Source organism: Bos indicus, chromosome 2, assembly GCF_029378745.1.
Source record: "Bos indicus isolate NIAB-ARS_2022 breed Sahiwal x Tharparkar chromosome 2, NIAB-ARS_B.indTharparkar_mat_pri_1.0, whole genome shotgun sequence".
Classification (NCBI taxonomy): domain Eukaryota; kingdom Metazoa; phylum Chordata; class Mammalia; order Artiodactyla; family Bovidae; genus Bos; species Bos indicus.
Window position 1 is genome coordinate 35,069,129 of NC_091761.1, and position 7,723 is coordinate 35,076,851.

At 38.8% G+C, this 7,723-nt stretch overlaps 1 non-coding gene and 1 pseudogene across 1 annotated transcript; one reads left to right on the forward strand and one right to left on the reverse strand.

Moving 5' to 3' along the window:
• Window positions 1-1,543: 1,543 nt before the first annotated feature.
• Window positions 1,544-1,616, forward strand: TRNAE-UUC (transfer RNA glutamic acid (anticodon UUC)). The gene has a single exon. It is a non-coding gene; the product is annotated as a tRNA-Glu (tRNA).
• A 4,805-nt stretch (window positions 1,617-6,421) lies between these two features.
• Window positions 6,422-7,472, reverse strand: LOC109575272 (large ribosomal subunit protein uL30-like; annotated as a pseudogene).
• Between the last annotated feature and the right edge of the window lie 251 nt (window positions 7,473-7,723).

Here is a 7,723-nt window from a genome sequence, read left to right on the forward strand (position 1 = left end):
ATTAGACGGACCTTTGTCGGCAAAGTAATGTCTTTGCTTTTCAATATGCTATCTAGGTTGGTCATAACTTTCCTTCCAAAGAGTAAGCGTCTTTTAATTTCATGGCTGTAATTATCGTGTAATTAATTCTTCCAGATGAGTCTGGTCTTTTTTCTCACTGCGATCTCTACTCATTGTGATTAATTGATTAAGAGGCAAAATCAAAATACCGTGTATTTCTCAGTGTTTTTCATGAATACCACAGGTGGTACACAAGATGATTTTAGACATCTGTGGACATCTTTTATATTAATGGATATATACTTATTTTGATGTATACTAAAAATATATATATATAAAGCATATAAGACCTTCAATTTAATGACTATTATTGCTTAAGATAACAATTTCTTCTAAAATCATCTATTTAAGGAAAAGTATTAAGTAAACAATAAGTGGATATGGGAAAAATTGTGAAAATGGCACAAATATAACCAAAATTTGGGAAACCCGGAACAATGATTATGATCATAGATAAATCTGGGTTGATAAATTAACTCCATTACTTCCTGTGTGTATGAATCTGGGAAGTTATTTACTTTCCTTGGCTGTACTGATTAGTATATGAGTTGCTTTAGCAAAGACCAAAATAGTAGTGGCTTAAACAGTTATCCAAAATCGCTGCAGATGGTGACTGCAGCCATGAAATTAAAAGACGCTTGCTCCTTGGAAGAAAATCTATGACCAATCTAGACAGCATATTAAAAAGCAGAGACATTACTTTGCCTACAAAGTTCCGTATAGTCAAAGCTATGGTTTCTCCAGTAATCATGTATGGACGTGAGAGTTGGATCGTAAAGAATGCTGAGTGTCGAAGAATTGATGCTTTTGAACTGCGGTGCTGGAGATGACTCATGAGGGTCCCCTGGACAGCAAGGAGATCAAACAGTATCCTAAAGGAAATCAATCCTGAATATTCATTGCAAGAACTGATGCTGAAGCTGAAGCTCCAAAACTTTGGCCACCTGATGTGAAAAACCAGCTCATTGGAAAAGACCCTGATGCTGGGAAGCATTGAAGGCAGGAAGAGAAGGGGATGACAGAGGATGAGACGGTTGGATGGCATCACTGATTCAATGGACATAAGTTTGAGCAAGCTCTGGGAGATAGTGAAAGACAGGGAAGCCCGGCATGGTGCAGTCCATGGTGCCCCAAAGAGTCGAACACGACTGAGCAACTGAACAACAACAAAACAAGTTATCACATTTGTTTCTATCTCACCTGAAGATCACAGTAGTGAGGGGGTCAGAGTGGCAGTGCTCCATGAGGTTCTCAGAAGCCTGGGGTCTGTCTGCCAGGTGTGCCATCATCCTCTCATATTATGGCATGTGGGAAAAGGAAAGAGGAATCAGGGGCAAGCAGCTTTTAGTTAAGAGCTTGAACTAGAACTTACACATAATCACTTCTGTTTACACTCTAATGGCTAACTGCTAGAGAGACTGTCATCTCTAGTAGGAAGGAAGAAGACAATGGACATCAAGCATAAAATGACAATGAGGGGAAGTCCCCAATGGTCCAGTGGTTAAGACTCTGTGCTTTCATTGCTGAGGGCCTGGGTTCAATCCCTGGTTGGGGAACTAAGATTCCATAAGCACATGGTGCAGCCAGAAAAAAAAAAGACAATGAACCCTGAGAGATGGAAAACAAGTGAACAGAGTGCTCTGGTTCTTCCAGTTGTCCCAGTTCACTGCCTGGAGAAAATGTCCAAGCCTCAACACAGGAAGAAAAGAACTCAGGTGAACCCAGAGGCCTACCAGAATTGAAGAGACAGAGGTGGGAGTCTGGGGAAGCCAGGCTGCTAGAGTTCATCAGGCAGAGAACTAGAGAGGAGGGAGATACACAGGGAGAATGCCAGAGATCTACAGAATGACCACCTTGAATATTCAGTTGATTGGTAATCAGTGCATGCATGTGGCTGGGGAAAGAACCATTGAAAGAATTAGACGGTAGAGTGGTTCATAAGGGCCGGGAATAATAAAAATAATAATAAAAACTAGCCTTAGGAAAAAACCTCATAATTAAAACAGCATCAGTAAGAGCACCAAGAATGGTATGTTTCAGTAACGGGGGATAACTAGCCATACGTGAAAAGCAGGTTCGGTCCTACTTAAAAAGCTTAAAAGCAGGACCCCAAAGGATCAAAATATTTCTAAGTAACGGAATCAGATTTAATGCTGGGTTATCAATTCTCCCCAAGCTGATTCTTAAATTCATATGGAAATGTAAAGGACTTAAAAACCAAAACAATGGTGAGAAAAAGAGAAAATAAAGGTAAATTATTTATACTACTTGACTCCAAGACTTATTACATAGCTACAATAATCCAGACTGTGGTATCTGACAGTTCTAGAATCAAATCTTGGTTCCATCTTTTGCTTACCTTGGGCAAGTCACCTAATCTCTATAAGCTTGAGTCTTCTTCTCTATAAAATCAAAATAATATTAACAACCTGGTAGGATTATGTGACTAAATGAAATAGTGCATATGATGCACTTAGCATAGTACTGGGCCTATAAAAATAATGTCAGCTTTTACTATCACTCAACCTCAAGCTTTATAAGACAGGGACTGTATCTTGTCTTGATTATCACTGTATCCTTTTGGCCTTAGAAGGAAATCGAGGTTCAACTATCTCAGGCAAAGAGTTAACAAGTAAATAGTTGACCATGTACTTAAAAGTCCAACACCATCACTTTTCAAATGATGAGCATGAAATTGAGAAAATCCAAGTTTCAAGCCCAGGGGCTTCCCAGGTGGCACCGGTGGTAAAGAACTCACCGGCCAATGCAGGAGACGTAAGAGACAGGGGTTTGATCCCTGGGTTGGAAGATCCCCTGGAGAAGAGATGGTAACCCATTCCAGTCTTCTTTCCCGGAGAAACCCATGTACAGAGGAGGCTGATGGACTACAGTCCATAGGGTTGCAAAGAGTTGGACATGACTACAGCGACTTAGCATATGGCACACAAATTTCAAGCCCAGGTCAATCTTTTCTAATGATGCACACCTTCTCTTTCTCAAATACTTTGGCTTTAGAATACCTTAATATTTATTTATATATTTACATAGGACTTTAAAAGCAGCTTTGTAACATTTTGTCTAGGATAGTACTTAGAATGAAGCATATTCAGCTTGAAAAATATGGATAACCAAAGAGTATGGTATGATAGGTAGAATTATCCAATAGTTTAAACTTCATTTCTAATAATCCCAAATTCAAGGAATAGATAGTATTAATTATAAGAAAAAGCTCTGGTTTCAGAATAGTATATTTAGAATAGCCATGGTGGCCTATAAGCTGAATATACAAATGTAAGCAAATGATATATGATATTGAGTCATTTTGCACAGAATTTTGTCTATAAGAATTTCAAATTTAAATATCTAGTGACCACTATTTCACATCTCCAGAGTCTACCCATTTCACTTTGTAGCAAAAAAAACAAACAAAAAATATCAAATCCTGCTTATTATACTTTAAATCCCAACACAAATGCCCTCACGCAAATCCTTAAAATCGCTACCCAATCCATCTGACCCCTTTCTAATGGTTTTACATATTCCTGAGTCTATTTTTAAGATCTCTTCATTGTTTTTTGCATCAAAATATGCATGTTTTGTTATTAACCTTGCATAAATATTCCCAAATTTTGACTTTCTTCAGTGAGTTGAAACTGCCATGTAATGTAATTCTGCTAGCATACACAGGAAAAATGACTGTGGTAATCCACAGTTAAAAACTGACTTCATCACGCATGATGGCTGATAAAGAAGACATTTAATTTTAATCTTAAAAAATTATTTTCCATTTTGGTGGCTGGCTAATCTTCATCATATTTTCTCTCCTCACCCCCACAAAGCTGCCTGCCCCTTTCATACAGGGTTATGCTTCTGGCCATTTTCATAGGCACACTCAGGGCTTTTAGGATACGCCTCTCTCTGCTTACCACTACCTACGGTTACAAAGTTTACCAAAATCTCCATCTTTCTCATTTGTATACTTCTTAACCTCCCCCTCTCCATTCCTGTTCAAGAAAGCATATGCAAGGATGTAATTTCTTCCTATTTTTGCCATTGACTAGGCCCCTTTTAGAATCCTATATCTAGCTTTTATCACATTTTAAGAAAAAGAACAAACAACAATAGTAATTGTTTTAATAATAGAAAGCATGAATAAAGATGAAAGTAATTTGGGGGTTTTAACGTAGAAAATAAAACTAACAGGTGAATTCAATTGAATGTTATTTTGAGAAAAATACCGAATATTCTATATTCCACATAAGATACAGCATGACAGTTTTGAAGAGCTTCATTAGCTATGATCAAAGAGGCAAGGACAGCATCAAATATATCAGTTCTTGAGAGCTTTAAAATAAGAGGCACAGGGAGATACCCAATTTTTTGACTGATAATCTCCTATCTCCCATTTACTACCTGGGGAGTTTACAACTGAACAAAACTAAAGTATCTCTCCTAAAATTGTTAGGATAGAGAGTGCCCAAAAGAAAGTAGCAGAGTAAAGACCTAATAGCTCAGTGTCTCTAGATTATGGCTTCTTTTTATTTTTTAATTTTAAGTGATCACTTGGAGACGCTATTTATGTGTATTCTCACTTAAGGCAATTGGCTGTATCAGATCACCACTAAAAACCCAACTGCTTTTCTACCGCAGGATTCAGAGAAATAAAATACTGTAATTTATTATTTGTTTCAATATGCACAATATTGTTTACATAAAGCCAGTCTCTTCTTAAGAATTAGAAAAAAAAATTTTTTTCTTAATTTTATAAAATCCAGAAACTTACACTTGGTTCCTGTTTTAACAGAAAAATATTAGTGAACCATTGGTTAGGACTTACATAAAATTCTGAACCTTTTATAAAATAAATTTGATCCACTTAGAAACAGGAAAATTAAATTAAAAATGTGTTAAATATCAGAAAATACTGCTCCATTTAAACTTCAAAAGCTTTCTTAGCCTCTAATGAGGTAGCTTAAACAAGATTATCTTTGTTGGATAATATTAATTGGATCTATAAAGAGTCCTATTATTAGGTAAAACTATTTTTGTAATGAACTTATTTGATTTGCAGATTAGTTCACTATGCTGCTACTGCTGCTAAGTCGCTTCAGTCATGTCCAACTCTGTGGGACCCCACAGACGGCAGCCCACCAGGCTCCCCTGTCCCTGGGATTCTCCAGGCAAGAACACTGGAGTGGGTTGCCATTTCCTTCTCCAATGCATGAAAGTGAAAAGTGAAAGTGAAGTTGCTCAGTCGTGTGCGACCCTTGGTGACCCCATAGACTGCAGCCTACCAGGCTCCTGTGTCCATCGGATTCTATAAACCCTGTTAATCTTTTTTTCTTAGCATTTTGTGATAACTTTGTATAATTATTGTATATTTAATAAATTAATCAATAACCTTAATGCTTTAAAATGTTAGTATTCAGTTCAGTCGCTCAGTCATGTCCAACTCTTTTTGACCCCATGAATTGCAGCATGCCAGGCCTCCCTATCCATCACCAACTCCCGGAGTTTACTCAAACTGACATCCATCATGTTAGTGTAAATACATGAATTCCAAACAATTTGGGGGAAAATAAACTAATTCATGAAGAGGATTTGATGTTCATGAATGACGAGTTCTCTGTAGGTAGATGGTAACATTTGCAATAAATCTCAGCCATTGAGTACAATGTTCAAAGTACAAATAATTTGATTAAGAATTAAATAAACACAGATTACTTTTCCCTACTGAGAAAGAATTTTTTATTTCATGTTTCAAAACATGATTGGACCATCAATACTTACAAGAGCAACTGAACTATTAATCATTCTGATAAAAAAATTAATATTCACATGCAATGCAACATCAAAGCATGTATGTACACATATGTATAAATGCTGATTTATGTATATTTATAAGAAGTAACTTTATGAGACTAGCATGTTAAAAAGGCTTGCTAGAAAGATCCCATGGACGGAGCAGCCTGGTAGGCTGCAGTCCATGGGGTTGCTAAGAGTCAGACACAACTGAGCGACTTCACTTTCACTTTTCACTTTCATGCATTGGAGGAGGAAATGGCAACCCAATCCAGTGTTCTTGCCTGGAGAATCCCAGGGACTGCGGGGCCTGGTGGGCTGCCGTCTATGGGGTCGCACAGAGTCGGACACGATTGAAGCGACTTAGCAGCAGCAGCAGCAGAGTTGTGATACCAACCAAGGTACCTGTGCTATGTAATTGCCTTGAAGATGACATCTTCTTTATAATAAAATACTTTGGACATTTGGCATTATGCCAAATTTCATTAGGCTGTGTGTTGCTAATGACTTTTTAATTTAATTTATTTTTTGTTTCAATTGTTTATTACTGACCAGATTACAAAAATAATCCTGGTAGATACCTTAATTCATCCTTCTAATAAGCCTGTTGATCTGGTCTTTCCTGTTGCCAGCATGTCCACCTTCTACAAAATAGGTAGTCTTTTTCTTCATTCCACCTCGTGGAGAAGACAATTTAAAGGGCCACAGGAAGTCGTTTGCTTCTTTGAAACGTTTTCCAAAGGTATAGATCTCATGAATCAGATAGATCCTCCATGCAGATGATTCCGTATTTCCCAAGAGATCGAGCAATCAATGCGTTGTCTGTCAGGGCAATTCACTTTTTGTTGATTTTGCCATAACCACGCTTGTAGATCAATTCATTTACAGACTTCAATTTGGGTACCCCCATGCAATGTATGGAGAAGGCAATGGCACCCTGTTCCAGTGCTCTTGCCTGGAAAATCCCATGGATGGAGGAGCCTGGTGGGCTGCAGTCCATGGGGTCGCTGGGAGTCAGACACGACTGAGCTATTTCACTTTCACTTTTCGCTTTCATGCATTGGAGAAGGAAATGGCAACCCACTCCAGTGTTCTTGCCTGGAGAGTCCCAGGGACGGGGGAGCCTGGTGGGCTGCCGTCTATGGGGTCGCACAGAGTCCGACGCGACTGAAGCGATTTAGCAGTATGCAACGTATGGCTCCACAATTCTCAGCATGTTAATTGATGCCCTGTTGAGCTTCACAAAGGTGCAATTGAAGATCTGCCGGAGGCGAAGGAGCTGCAGCACCTTTCGAACCTTTGGGCTCACACCATTGATACCTCTGATCCTGATGACAAACGCCAATTTGGGTTCCGCGGGTTCATAGACGTTGCCGGCTTTTCGTGCCATCCTAGCCATTCGAATTTCAGTTCTGTACATCTGCCTGTATTCCTTGTGGTAATGCTTAGCTTTTTCATAGATAAGCTTCCTCTTGGCCTTTCGAAGCATCTTTTGGGCAAACTTCTTTCTCAGTCGCTTGATCTTAAGCTCTGTGAAATTCTTTCGCTTTTTCTTAAGGGTTTCTGGCAGAGCAGGAACCTTCTTTTTCTTCTCTTCTGCACCCACCATGGTTCCAGGCGGGAAAGAGCGCTAATGAATTTTTTTTAAGATTTATTTATTTATTTTCATTGTTTACTTTCTGAGTCTAGCAGTTCTTCGTTGCTGAGTGCTGGCTTTCGCTAGTTACAGCAAGTGTGGGCTGCTCTCAACTTGTGGTTCGCGGGCTTCTCATCTCAGTGTCTTTTCTTGTTGCGGAGCACAAGCTTCTTCCCTGATGAGAAAGAAGCACAGGCTTTAGCATGCAGGCTTGGCTCAGTGAAG